The 15,133-nt window shown below is 28.9% G+C and overlaps 1 non-coding gene across 1 annotated transcript; it reads left to right on the forward strand.

The window, feature by feature from the left end:
* Window positions 1-14,216: 14,216 nt before the first annotated feature.
* Window positions 14,217-14,296, forward strand: TRNAL-UAG. Its single transcript has one exon. It is a non-coding gene; the product is annotated as a tRNA-Leu (tRNA).
* Window positions 14,297-15,133: the final 837 nt, after the last annotated feature.

Below are 15,133 nucleotides of genomic sequence, written 5' to 3' on the forward strand. Positions count from 1 at the left end.
ACAGACTGCATATGCTATTAGAAGACAACCTGGAAATCTTCCTGGAAATCCAGAGATAAATCCAAGAGAGCATTGCAACGCTGTAATGGTTTACGATAAGATGGTGACAGCCCTGAGTTGATAGATGAGGAAGGGGCACATGATGTTGTGGTAGAAAAGGAGTGCACTCCTGTCAGGCCACGAGTATATGTCCCTAAGGTCTCATATCCTAAAACCCCCAAACATCTCAGGAATTCCATTACTGCAGAGAAGCTGAGTGATTTTGAGAAGATGGTGAGGAGAATTCCCTATGAGATGTCATTTGAAGAAGCATGGAAAAACAAGCCTTTGTATGATTTCTTCGAGAATTGCAGAGAAACTCTAGAAGAGATTAAGGCACTCTTTATCAGAGCAAGAAGTACACCACCACCAATGAAAAAGTTGAGTAAGATTGAAGACCCTGGAAAGTTTGCTGTTCCATGTTCCATCTCTGGAGTTGAGTTCAAAGAATCTCTTGTTGATTCTGGGTCCAGTGTGAATTTAATGTCAAAGGCTGTCGCAGAGAGGTTGGGAATTGTTGATACATGTATAAGACACCTTCAGATGACTCTTGCATTCGCGAATTTTTCTACCACAATTCCATATGGTACTATCCCTGATTTGCTTGTTAAAGTTGGAGATGATCTGGTTCCTACTGATTTTCAGGTTGTGGAGATGATCGAAGGATCAGAAATGCCTTTAATCCTTGGAAGGCCATTCATGGCTACAATGGGTGCAATTATAGACATGCCTAGTAAGAGAATCTCACTCTCTAACATTGACAAGATGATCTTCCACAAAGCCATTCCCACTAGAGGAGCTCCCAAACATGTCTCTTGCATTAGTGTTATCATGGGAGAAACATTGGTGGTTGATTCTTGGAAAGAGTCTTATGATGAAAATGAAGTCATGAATGTTTTAGATGTTCCCTCTATCATCACCGAGGGAGTCATCAAAAAGTCTAAGGCAGAGGGGAAGATGAAGAATAAAAGAGTCAAAGGACACTCTCATATGACCTTGATCCTTCAGAAATGTGATGGAGACTCGATTGAGTATGAGGTGAAGTGAAAAGGAACCTCAAAGCCATTCTCTAAGGTTAGAACTATTCTCAATTCAGAGCTTAAAGGGAAAGGGATGTTGTGAAGGGTATCATGAGCAGAATTCTGAAGCTAGAGATGTCTGAATGTGGAGCTTGTTAATGTCCTCTTCCTGATTTTTTTTCACACTGGAACGGTGTGATTTAAGTCTGGGGAAGGGCCTTTATCGTTTACTAATGCTATTTTCTTACTTTTGTTTTTTTTTCTTGAGTTATTTTGAGTTTTATTGAGTCAAAACCTTGTTTCAGATTATGATCTTTTTCTTGGGATTATTGTTCTGATTTCTTGGTTGAGTGATTGCAGGATTAGTTTTGGATTAGACTAATAAAAAATCCAAAAGTTGACCAGGTAATCAGAGGCACCCATGTTTCCAGAAGAATTTAGAAAGCCTGAGCTAATTTCTGAGTTCTTCCTTTTACCTCATCGATGTGACTGATGTTCAAATGGCTTGACTCCTCATTCATACGTGACAAAAAAAGAACCTGTGTGGTGAAAAACTTGGTACTCCTCTCCCTTATTCTAAGCATTAACTAAAGCACAAAAGATGAAATGATTTTCTTCCAAAGTAAAGGGGTAGGAAAATTTCCCAGGACCTCACCATTTTACTTTGGAAAGAAATGATCACACAAGGGTTGGAAGTGAGGGGTAGGAAAGTTTCCCGGGACCCAATTATTCATCTACGCCTTTGATGAATAAAAAAAAAAGATATTGCAAATGAATAAGTCTTGGGGAGAGGAATAGTATTTTTGTGTGTTATGGTCAGTTTGTTGTGGTATACAGTATGGGAATAAGTCTAGAAGGTCCTTGGCATTGGAATCATCAATGAGACCCAGCGATGAAGGCTGTCGAGCTATTCTGTGAAACTATGGGTTGAATTTGAAAGGCTGTGATGCTTACAGAGAAGTACATGGTGATTGATCTGGGATTAATTCTAAAATATGCGAATCACTGATTTGGGAGGTTATTGCAGTTTCCAAAAGAAAAGGTGAATCTCCGCGTTTTTAAACTTCTTCCTTATTCTTGGTCTTTTGTTTGCTTGAGGGCAAGCAAAACGCTAAGTTTGGGGGAGTTGATGTGTTGCATTTTTAACGCATTCTAACCTGAGTTTTAGAGTGTTTTCCGAGTCTTTTAGTCATTTTAGAATCATTTCAGGTCAGAAAACGTTTCACGATGAAGTTTGGAGACTTTGGAGCAAAAACGGTAAAAAGTGCGAAAAAAAGATTGGAACGATCCGGCCAGCTTTGGAATGATCCGGCCAGAAATTACGGACATTTTCCAGCACGGCCAATTCTGTAAGGCACGATCGATCTATGCTGGAACGATCGTTCCAGATATTTCAGATCGATCGTTCCACCTCCCCAGAGAAGAAGGAAATTTTTTTCCTGTTTCAGCCCAATTTCTTCTGTTTTCGGCCCTGGACGACTGCAAACTTATTTAAACCTATTTTCATCACTTTTCTGGACACGCTTTCTATTATATTCAGACTTTTGAGCTTTTGGAAATTTGTAAGATTAGGGAGACGAATCTCTGACTCTACATCTCTAAGAAGATTTCTGAACCCTTTTGGATTTCTATTTTATTGATCATGAGTTATTCTCCGTCTTTCTGTGTTTTATCTGCATCTATGTCTGAGTAGTTCTCCAGTTAGGTTTTTAGGATTTCAAGGGATTTACATGAATCACTAAATTGGATTTCTTAGATTAGGGAATCACATAGAGTTCTTCATCTATTGTTGAGTTTAAGGTTTAGACTAGATTGATCACCTAGTTTATGATCTTAGGATTAATCTAAACATGAAAGTGATATAGATTTCGTGACAGAACTTAGATGAGCAAATCGTCCTTAGCCAACGAAAGCTACGAAAGCTGATGCTAAGGTGATTTGTGAACTTATCAAACCAGAACTTTAATGCATGTCTAGAACTTTAAGGTCAAATGACAGTTTAGACACTTAGGTTATTAGACATAGTAGTTAGTTCCACGACAGTGGGTTAGCTAGACGTTTATGTTTGAGTTCGAGAACGGTCCTTAATTCATTCCTTATTTGATAATCTGTTTATTGAGTTTTGATTTCCTGCGAATTACCCGAAGACCTAGCGTTTTTCTCATTTGAATCTACATCTCATTACTTTGTTTTTCTTAGTTTCTAGAAGTCTTAAACCACAAAACAACCTGTCATTAGGCTTAGCTTTACTTTCTTTCTGCATTCTCGTAGCGTATACTTGGTCCTTGTGGATTTCGATACCTAAAATACTATATAGATAGATTTTTTTTATCTTTAAAAGAAAATTATCGCGTGTCGAACGTACAAATAAACCAAGATATATCAACATTTTATTGTTGTCATCATAATTGTTTTGTTTTAGATAGCTAATACTTTGTAACAAAAAAAAAATCAAAACTTTACAAAGTATTACCAGTAATTTTCTCAAAACTTATTTTTAAATCAATTACAGATTGAATAATATGTGTGTTGTATTATTATTGGTTTCTTTGAAACATTTAGGATTTTTTCTATATAAATAGATTTTTTATCTTTAAATGGAACTTTCCACGCGTCAAATGTATAAATTAACAAAGATATATTAATATATTATTTAACTTAACATAATTGTTTTGTTTTAGATAGCTAATACTTTGTGACCAAAAAATATCAAATCTTTAGAAAGTATTACTAGTAATTTTCTTAAAACTTAAATTCAAATTAATTACTATTTGAATAATATGCGTATTGTATTATTATTGGTTTTTTAGATACATTTTAATTTTGCCTGTATAGATAGGTTTTTTTTCATCTTTATATGAAAATTATTGTGCGTCAAACATACAAATAAATCAACATATATCAAAATATTATTCAAGTCAATATAATTATTTTGTTTTAAATAGCTACTACTTTGTGACAAAAATACAGCGAAACAACTTTAAAAGGTAATATCAGTAACTTTTTCAAAACTTATCTTTAAATTAATTACGAATTCAATAATATGTGTTGTATTATTATTGATTTCTTTGATACATTTAGATGTTTTATATATAGATTTTTTTCTTTAAAGAAAATTGTCTTGTGTCGAACTTACAAATCAACCAAGGTATATCAACATATTATTTTAGTCAACATAATTGTTTTGTTTTAGATAGCTAATACTTTATAAACAAAAAACATCAAAACTTTAGAAAGTATTACCAGTAATTTCTGATAACTTATCTTTAAATTAATTACAGATTGAATAATATGTGTATTGTATTATTATTAGTTTCTTTGATACATTAAGATTTTTTGTATAGATAATTTTTTTTTATCTTTTTAAAAAAATTGCTGCATGTCGAACGTACAAAGCAACCAAGATATATCAACATATTGTTTTACTTAACATAATTATTTTGTTTTAGATAGCTAATACTCTGTGACACAAAAACAGTAAAACTTTAGAAAGTATTACCAGCAATTTTCTCAAAACTTATTTTTAAATTAATTACGGATTGAATAATATGTGTATTGTTTTATTATTGGTTTCTTTGATACATTTAGATTTTTTCCTATATAGATCATTTTTTTATTTTTAAAAGAAAATTGTCGCGTGTCGAACTTACAAATCAACCAAGATATATCAATATTTTATTTTAGTCAACATATTGTTTTGTTTTAGATAGCTAATATTTTGTGACAAAAAAAACCTTTAGAAAATATTACCAGTAATTTTCTTAAAACTTATCTTCAAATTAATTACTGTTTGAATAATATGTGTGTTGTTTATTATTGCTTTCTTTGATACATTCAGATTTTTTTTATATAGATAAATTTTTTTATCTTTAAAAGAAAATTACCGCGTGTCGAACGTACAAATCAACCAAGATATATCAACATTTTATTTTAGTCAACATGATTTTATTATTTTAGATAGCTAATACTTTGTGACCAAATAACATCAAAACTTTAGAAAGTATTACCAGTAATTTTCGCAAAATTAATTACGGATTGAACAATATGTGTGTTGTATTATTATTGGTTTTTTTGAAACATTTAGATTTTTTTCTATATAGATAGATTTTTTATCTTTACATGAAAGTTGCCCCGTGTCAAACGTACAAATCAACCAAGATATAACAATATATTATTTTAGTCAGCATAATTGTTTTGTTTTAGATAGCTAATACTTTGTGACCAAAAAACATCAAAACTTTAGAAAGTATTACCAGTTATTTTCTCAAAAATTATCTTTAAATTAATTATGGATTCAATAATATATATGTTGTATTATTATTGGTTTCTTTGATAGATTTAGATTTTTTTCTATATAAATTGTTTTTTATCTTTAAACAAAAATTGATGTGTGTTGAACATACAAATCAACCAAGATATATCAACATTTTATTTTAGTCAACATAATTGTTTTATTTTAGATAGCTAATACTTTGTAACTAAAAACATCAAAACTTAAGAAAGTATTACCAGTTACTTTCTCAAAACTTATCTTCAAACTAATTACTCTTTGAATAATATGCGTGTTGTATTATTATTGGTTTCTTAGATATATTTACGTTTTTTCCTATATAGATAGATTTTTTTATCTTTAAATTAAAATTACCGCGCATCAAACCTACAAATTAACAAAGATATATAAACATATTATTTTAATCAATATGATTGTTTTGTTTTAGATAGCTAATACTTTGTGACCAAAAACTTAAAAAATTTAGAAAGTATTACACGTAATTCTCTTAAAATTTATTTTCAAATTAATTATTGTTTGAATAATATGTGTATTATTAATTTTTATTGGTTTCATAGATACATTTAGATTTTTCCTATATAGATAGATTTTTTATCTTTATATGAAAATTGTAACGCGTTAAACGTAAAAATCAATAAAAAGTCAACATAATTGTTTTATTTTAGATAGCTAATATTTTGTTACTGAAAAACATCAAAACTTAAGAAAGTATTAACGTTTAACGCGCAACAATTTCTATCTATATAGAAAAAAAATTATATGTTTCAAAGAAACCAATAATAATACAACACACATATTGTTCAATCCGTAATTAATTTAAAAATAAATTTTGAGAAAATTACTGGTAATACTTTCTAAAGTTTTGATGTTATTTGGTCACAAAGTATTAGCTATTTAAAATAAACAAATCATGTTGACTAAAATAAAATGTTGATATATCTTGGTTGATTTGTACGTTCAACAAGCGGCAATTTTTTTTTAAAGATAAAAAAATCTATCTATATAAAAAAATCTGAATGTATCAAAGAAACCAATAATAATACAACACGCATATTATTCAAACAGTAATTAATTTGAAGATAAGTTTTAAGAAATTTACTGGTTATACTTTCTAAAGGTTTTTTTGTCACAAAATATTAGTTATCTAGAACAAAACAATATGTTGACTAAAATAAAATATTGATATATCTTGGTTGATTGTAAGTTCGACACGCGATAATTTTCTTTTAAAAACAAAAAAAATCTATCTATATAGAAAAAAATCTAAATGTTCAAAGAAACCTATAGATAGCTAATAGAAAAAAATCTATCTATATAGAAAAAAATCTGAATGTGTCAAAGAAACCTATAGATAGCTAATAGAAAAAAAATCTATCTATATAGAAAAAAATCTGAATGTATCAAAGAAACCAATAATAATACAACACGCATATTATTCAAACAGTAATTAATTTGAAGATACGTTTTAAGAAAATTACTGGTAATATTTTCTAAAGGTTTTTTTGTCACAAAATATTAGCTATCTAAAACAAAATAATATGTTGACTAAAATAAAATATTGATATATCTTGGTTGATTTGTAAGTTCGACACGCGATAATTTTCTTTTAAAAACAAAAAAAATCTATCTATATAGAAAAAAATCTAAATGTATCAAAGAACCCAATAATAAAACAACACAGATATTATTCAATCCGTAATTAATTTAAAAATAAGTTTTGAGAAAATTGCTGGTAATACTTTCTAAAGTTTTACTGTTTTTGTGTCACAAAGTATTAGCTATCTAAAACAAAATAATTATGTTAAGTAAAACAATATGTTGATATATCTTGGTTCATTTGTACGTTCATCACGAGACAATTTTTTAATAAAGATAAAAAAATCTATCTATATAGAAAAAAATCTAAATGTATCAAAGAAACTAATAATAATACAACACACATATTATTCAATCTGTAATTAATTTAAAGATAAGTTATCAGAAATTACTCCTAATACTTTCTAAAGTTTCGATGTTTTTTGGTTATAAAGTATTAGCTATCTAAAACAAAACAATTATGTTGATTAATTTATATGTTCGACACGCAGCAATTTTTTTTTAAAGATAAAAAATCTATCTATATAGAAAAAAATTTAAATTTATCAAACAAAACCAATAATTATACAACATACATATTATTCAAACAATAATTAATTTGAAATAAGTTTTAAGAAAATTACTGGTAATACTTTCTAAAGTTTTAGTGTTTTTTTTATCACAAAGTATTAGCTATCTAAAACAAAAAAAAATTATGTGGTCTAAAATAAAATGTTGATATATCTTGGTTGATTTGTATGTGTGACACACGTTAATTTTCATGTAAAGATAAAAAAATCTATCTATATAGAAAAAAGCTAAATGTATCAAAGAAACCAATAATAATACAACACACATATTATTCAATCCGTAATTAATTTAAAATTAAGTTTTGAGAAAATTACTGGTAATACTTTCTGAAGTTTCGATGATTTTTGGTTACATAATATTAGCTATCTAAAACAAAACAAATATGCTGACTAAAATAATATGTTGATATATCTTGGTTGATTTGTACGTTCGACATGCGATAATATTTTTTTAAGATAAAAATCTATATATAGAAAAAATCTAAATGTATCAAAGAAACTAATAATAATACAATACATGTATTATTCAATCCATAATTAATTTTAAAGATAAGTCTTAAGAAAATTACTGGTAATACTTTCTAAATTGTTTCACTGTTTTTTGTTAAAAAGTATAGCTATCTAAACAAATACTTATGTTGACGTGCAGAAATTTTCATTTAAAGATAGAAAAACTCTATCTATATATGAAAAATCTTAATGTAACTAAGAAATCAATAATAATACAATATGCATATTATTTAAACAGTAATTAATTTGAAAATAAATTTTAAGAGAATTACTGGTAATACTTTCTAAAATTTTGATGTTTTTTGGTCACAAAGTATTAGCTATCTGAAACAAAACAATTATTTTGATTAAAATAATATGTTTATATATCTTTGTTAATTTGTATGTTTGACGTGCGGTAATTTTAATTTTAAGATAAAAAATCTATCTATATAGGAAAAAACCTAAATATATCTAAGAAATCAATAATAATACAACATGCATATTATTCAAAGAATAATTAGTTTGAAGATAAGTTTTGAGAAAGTTACTGATAATACTTTCTTAAGTTTTGATGTTTTTTAGTTACAAAGTATTAGCTATCTAAAATAAAACAATTATGTTGACTAAAATAAAATGTTGATATATCTTGGTTGATTTGTATGTTCAACACGCATCAATTTTTATTTAAAGATAAAAAAAATTATATAGAAAAAAATGTAAATCTATCAAAGAAACCAATAATAATACAACATATATATTATTGAATCCATCATTAATTTAAAGATAAGTTTTGTGAAAATAATTGGTAATACTTTCTAAAGTTTTGAAGTTTTTTTTGTCACAAAGTATTAGCTATCTAAAACAAAACAATTATGCTGACTAAAAATATATATTGTTATATCTTGGTTGATTTGTACGTGTGACACGCGGCAACTTTCATGTAAAGTTAAAAAATCTATCTACATAGAAAAAAATCTATCTATATAGAAAAAAATCGAAATGTTTCAAAGAAACACACATATTGTTCAATCCGTAATTAATTTAAAAATAAATTTTGAGAAAATTACTGATAATACTTTTTAAAGTTTTGATGTTATTTGGTCACAAAGTATTAGCTATCTAAAATAAACAAATCATGTTGACTAAAATAAAATGTTGATATATCTTAGTTGATTTTTACGTTCGACACGCGGCAATTTTCTTTTAAAGATAAAAAAATTTATCTATAAAATCTGAATGTATCAAAGAAACCAATAATAATACAACACGCATATTATTCAAACAGTAATTAATTTGAAGATAAGTTTTAAGAAAATTACTGGTAATACTTTCTAAAGGTTTTTTTGTCACAAAATATTAGCTATCTAAAACAAAACAATATGTTGACTAAAATAAAATATTGATATATCTTGGTTGATTTGTAAGTTTGACACGCGACAATTTTCTTTTAAAAATTAAAACAAACTATTTATATAAAAAAAATCTAAATGTATCAAAGAAACCAACAATAAAACAACACACATATTATTCAATCCGTAATTAATTTAAAAATAAATTTTGAGAAAGTATTACTAGCTAATATTTTGTGACAAAAAAACCTTTAGAAAGTATTATTAGTAATTTTCTTAAAACTTATCTTTAAATTAGTTACTGTTTGAATAATATGCGTGTTGTAGTATTAGCTATCTAAAACAAAAAAATTATGTTGACTAAAATAAAATGTTGATATATCTTGATTGATTTGTATGTTCGACACACGTCAATTTTCATTTAAAGATAAAAAAAATTATCTATATAGAAAAAAATCTAAATGTATCAAAGAAACCAATAATAATACAACACACATAGTATTCTTGAACTTAAGAACCACAAGTATTTGGAGAGATATCATGAGACTTAAGATGGCCAAGTGTGTGAACCCCTTCTCCGTAGGAAATGATAAAGTATTTATAGGGAATTATCTGACCCAGGTTAGTATACCGGGTTGGCCCATGGATGGAGATCGGATGGGTCATCCCATGATCCGACTTGACTGATTCCAATCTTGTGATGGCGTCACGCTTCTGATGGTCTCACCAAATTTCTTTGGTGTGTTCTGCCTGCAACGAGACCACCTTTTGGTGCGTTCTTTTCGTTCTCAGTGTACAATTTGGGTCGGAGGCTTAGACGCGGTATGGCTTTTTTCTGAACCTCTGCTTTTCTTCCTGGCTCCTGCGAAAGGTCACTGTCACCTAATACACATAAGAAAAATGCATTAAATGCCACTCTCTTGGGCGCGAAAGGGTATGGGCAATCAAATCAGACTAAGACATATTCCTATTGTTGAATGGAGAAAAATTTGATTAGTATTCCTGCTCAAAATGATTCACTCATACCTGGTTCGGATCCTTCGATAAGGGGACCAAACTGCCGTTGATGGAAGACAATGTTCTCCGAGTACCTGTGTGGGTCACTTTTCCTTATATCCTGACCCTTCTGGATCACCGAGTTTAGGTCAAGGACATAGAGAATGTGTTTTCTCCTCCTCTTGACCACTCAGTTTCCGACTTTCTTGTTTCTGACAACATGGCCTGTGCAGTCAGACACGAGGTGTCTAGGAACAAGTGGCCCATCACGTCGGATCTCCCGAATCCAACTGGACTCGAGGTCCGGTGCTACGAGCTTAGGCCGCATTAGGTCGGAGGCCCAATACGAATCCTAAGTTGGCCCTGAGGGCTATACCTGCAAAAAAGTCATGAACGCCACGTGCTTGTACGCGATTCGTCCACGTAGAAAGGATTGTATTTATTTCTAATAAAAATTAAATTAAAAAAACTAGATATTAAAAAGAAATAAAAATAAATTAAATCTTAAAAGGTAAATAAATCATATTTTAAAAAATGGTCATTGAAATAAACACAATAGTATAGAATAAGATAATATCAATTTTTAATAGAAAAACATTAAATTTTAACTCATTGATTATACAATTATTTTTATTTTAATAAAAAAAAAACAAAAAAAATTAGGTTTTATTTTGGATAAAAGGCAAATTAATCTTATTCTACTATGAACAAACCAACTTCTTAAAAATTAAATCTCAAACTTTTTAATTAACATAATCCTGACATGTATCAGACAATGAGATTTTGGTATTTTAAAAATATCTATCAATAAAAAAGGAAGATATATTCTAGTTGTTGATTCAGAAAAGAAAATAAAAATCCAAAATGATAAAAATAAAGAATTATTATAATTTAATAATAAATATGACCATTAATTACTCTTTCAAAATAGTAGACATATGAGAAGAAAAATACCAAAAAAAAAACATAATTCACAGATATAGAAATATGAAAATCAAATATTTGAAAATATATGACCTAAGTTAATGAAAAACCAAATAAAAAATAAGAGAGTTCAAATTAATTAAATAACTATTACCCTGGTATATTTCTCTATCACTGAGTGATTTCATATTAGCGGTTTTAATCTTATTTTATTTATTTTGATGGATAATCTATTTTTTTAAAGTTTTTTGAATTTTTAGCCAAATGTAGAATTTCTAAATTATACGTGTATACGCAAGATCTGGTCTAGTTGCAAATATATTCTATATGAAACATCACGCGCTTATTGTATAGAATTATTTTTACTACGCGACACGCGCTATAATATATAGAAATATTATATTTTTTAAAGAAAAAATAGATACGTTAAAATGAATAGTGTGAAATTTATCCAGATGATGACGCGTGTTTAATTTCCTTAAAAATATATATATTAGTTGTGTTTTACTCACCTGTCACAATACATCTATAAAATGAGGATCAAGCATTGACAAGAAAAGGGCAACAAAATATTAGACATAAATCTTTCACCTTGTTCTTAAAAAAAAATGGTTCTTACAGAGGCTGAAATTCTCGAGATTAAAGCTGAAGTCGATCGTGTTAAAGAAACATCAGAAGTAGATGAAGAGCATGTGAAGGTAAGCGTTCATTTTAATATTCTTATATATTTTATTTTATTTTTTTGTTCAAATGTTGATTAGAGTGTTGTAAAATTTAGGAATTGGAAAAGAAGATGACGGAGTACGCTGAAAAAAAAAAAGTTGTGGATACATTACTGAACGCTGTGCTCAAAATGTTAAACAATTCTATTGCGAAGAAACAGGACTCCTCATCTCCATGAATTTTCTCAGATATGAAGAAATAATTCTTCTTTCAAAGCTTTTATGGAATAACTAATCTGGGATTTTTTGTAGTAATGAAAAGATATCATGTCGATTATCATTCTTTCAAAATATGTAGGATTCTCATGATTAATCAATAAGTCTTAATAATTTTGTTTTGTCTCTCTTTGATTCTCTTTCTACCTATCTTTCTCTCTGTTGAACAAGCTCTAATTTTCAGCTTTTTGTTTACTGAACAAAAGATATATTTCTTTCACTTTAGAGATAACAGTTATTATACCAGATTAAAAAAAAAAAAAAACAATACGTTTCTGTTATAATATGTAACTCAAAACATTTAATCATTCAGAAAACTCATTAAATTATTTTAAAATAGTGAAGGTATATATAAAACCTTTTTAAGAAACAGCATCAAAACAGTCCTTGAATCAGCACCCAAAACACATGACAAGCTTGAGCAAAACTCATCAAAAAAGCATGAAAGTAGTTCTTAAATACTATGCAATAAAATCATCAGAAATGACATCAAAATAGCCACACATGTCTCCAAAAATCAGAACAAACAACATCATCAAAACAGTCACACACGTCTGTAAAAAGCATCACAAACAACATCAAAATATGTCACAAACAATATCAAAGCAATGTAAGAACTACCTCTTGTAGCTTATCTAAAGCCATTCCTCTTGTGGTTTTAGATAAAGCCTCCGAGATAATGATGTTGCTTATCTTATTAATCTCTTCTTTGGTCTCTGATGTGCTCATTTCATGATCTTTTCCCATGTCCTCTTAACATAATATACATCCGCAATGACACCTCCAAATCTTCCTCAGTTATTAAACACACAGACCAAAAGAAGACGTGGAGTCCATTAACAATGGCAATCGAAGCGGTACAAAAAGACACAAAAATGCATGTTATTAACAAATAACATATTCGTAATTATAAATATAAATCAAGTAGTACTAAAAACATATGAAATAATATTAGGAACTACCTCTTTATTAGAAGAAAAAAGCAATCCAAATTGTGTGTGAGTTACTAAAAACTATGTGTATATATGATTCTTTCTAAAGTACAATCCAAAAATTGGTGTATATACTTTTCTGACAAAACTATAGTTCTTGAAATGTAGAACCCCATTGTTGGCAAAAAAAGGTGACACGCTGTTGCCGGGACAGTGGAAAAATTATTTGGCATTTTAGCGAAAAAACACGAACATGATCGCATATAATTATTGTCCGAAAAATGATTGGACATATTGTAAATTATAAGAACATACTTAAATTATTATGAAAATCCAGTTCAAAACTTAAAAAGATAAACCTCGTGATTTTCTTCAGTTATCACAACAAACCAAAATTATCCCACACATATTGTTAGGCTAACAATATGATTTATAGTACTATATATTCTTTCTTTTTTTGTAAAAAGGTACTATATATTCTTCTTCTTCTTTTTCTTATTGTTACTTTTTGAGAGCATCAATAGAGACGATAAGCCTCCATTTCCATATGTTTACGCTTCATCATCTCGGACAACTTCAAGCATTTCTTTAAAAGCAGTTAAGTCCTCCAAATTTAGACTTATAATCTCCTTCAGATCATAATTTTTAAGGGTTTCTTCTTATCTCTTCTTTAAAATCTATGCTATATAGCCATTAAACGACGATTAGTGTGTTATTTCATTTTTAAAAAATTCTAAAACCATTTCAATCTTAAACACTAAATTCGATAAGAGAGAGATATGAAATTTGCACAGATTTTTAAATTTGGTATTTGATTTTTGAAGTGTAAGAGTCGGCCTTGACTAGAACCACATCTTATAGGTCAATTATATATGTAGAAAAGTTGTTAGCTCTATTGGTAATGACACTCTACTCTTCTTCAGTTGGCAAATTCAAACCCATTACATAGTTGTCGATATCAAAGACCGAGAAGCACTTTCAGACACGAAGAATAGACTCCAGAGTTAGGAGGATAGTTCCCCTTCTTTAATGAATCTTATTATATTTATAATAAGAGTGTTAGAACAAAGTGACAGTTTGGCCGAGTGGTCTAAGGCGCCAGATTTAGGCTCTGGTCCGAAAGGGCGTGGGTTCAAATCCCACAGCTGTCATTTTTGTTTTCTTTCCAACTCCTTTGTTTGTCTTATTTTCAAATTAATATGTAATTGTGTCTGAAATTTTTTAAATATTATTGTTAAACGGTTCAAGTCTGGGAAAATCTAGCAAAAAGAATTCTGAAACAAGATTACTCGCATGATTGGTCAGCAATGGTAAGCCTCATATCTCGACCTTTCAGGGATCGGCTACCAACTTTCATACTTCGGTATCTCTTCCAAATGACTATCCATGTTTTTTTGAGGGAGAGAAATGATCGACAGCATGGCTCTATCCCGTCTGCTGCAACTCTCTTGATCAAGTTTATTGACAAGGGCATCAAGAATCAGTTCAGCTCAATCCAGTTACTTGAGGATACTAAGTATTAGGAAGGATTTCAAGTCTGGCTCGCTTCGAGATATTAGTCGAAAATGGTAAAGTGATTTTTTAAGATTGTATGTAATTTATTACCAACTCTTGCATCTTTAATGTAGAAAACGATGCTTTTTTCGGGTTCGAATAAATTTAACATTCATTAAGAAAAAAGGTCAAGTCAACTAGTTTTCTGAAAATTTTAAAAGTTAAGTACTAAACGGTCAAGGTCAAGTAAGCATTACTGCATTAGTACTGGTATTCTAAAAATGTTAGTATTAAAATGAGTCAAGGTCAAGTAAGCATAGTATCCGGATACAGGTTGTCCGTATCCATCCCAGTCCATAATTGATTTGATATCCGATGGCTAAGATCCAGTAACAAATGCCTCAAAAATCTTGTTGAGCTCTCATTCAAATTCAGAAAGAAAAAAAACTTTATATCATATAACAATATCTCTTTACTTATCAATTACCATCATA

The sequence above is a fragment of the Eutrema salsugineum genome, unplaced genomic scaffold (genome assembly GCF_000478725.1).
Source record: "Eutrema salsugineum unplaced genomic scaffold, Eutsalg1_0 scaffold_20, whole genome shotgun sequence".
Taxonomy (NCBI): Eukaryota; Viridiplantae; Streptophyta; class Magnoliopsida; order Brassicales; family Brassicaceae; genus Eutrema; species Eutrema salsugineum.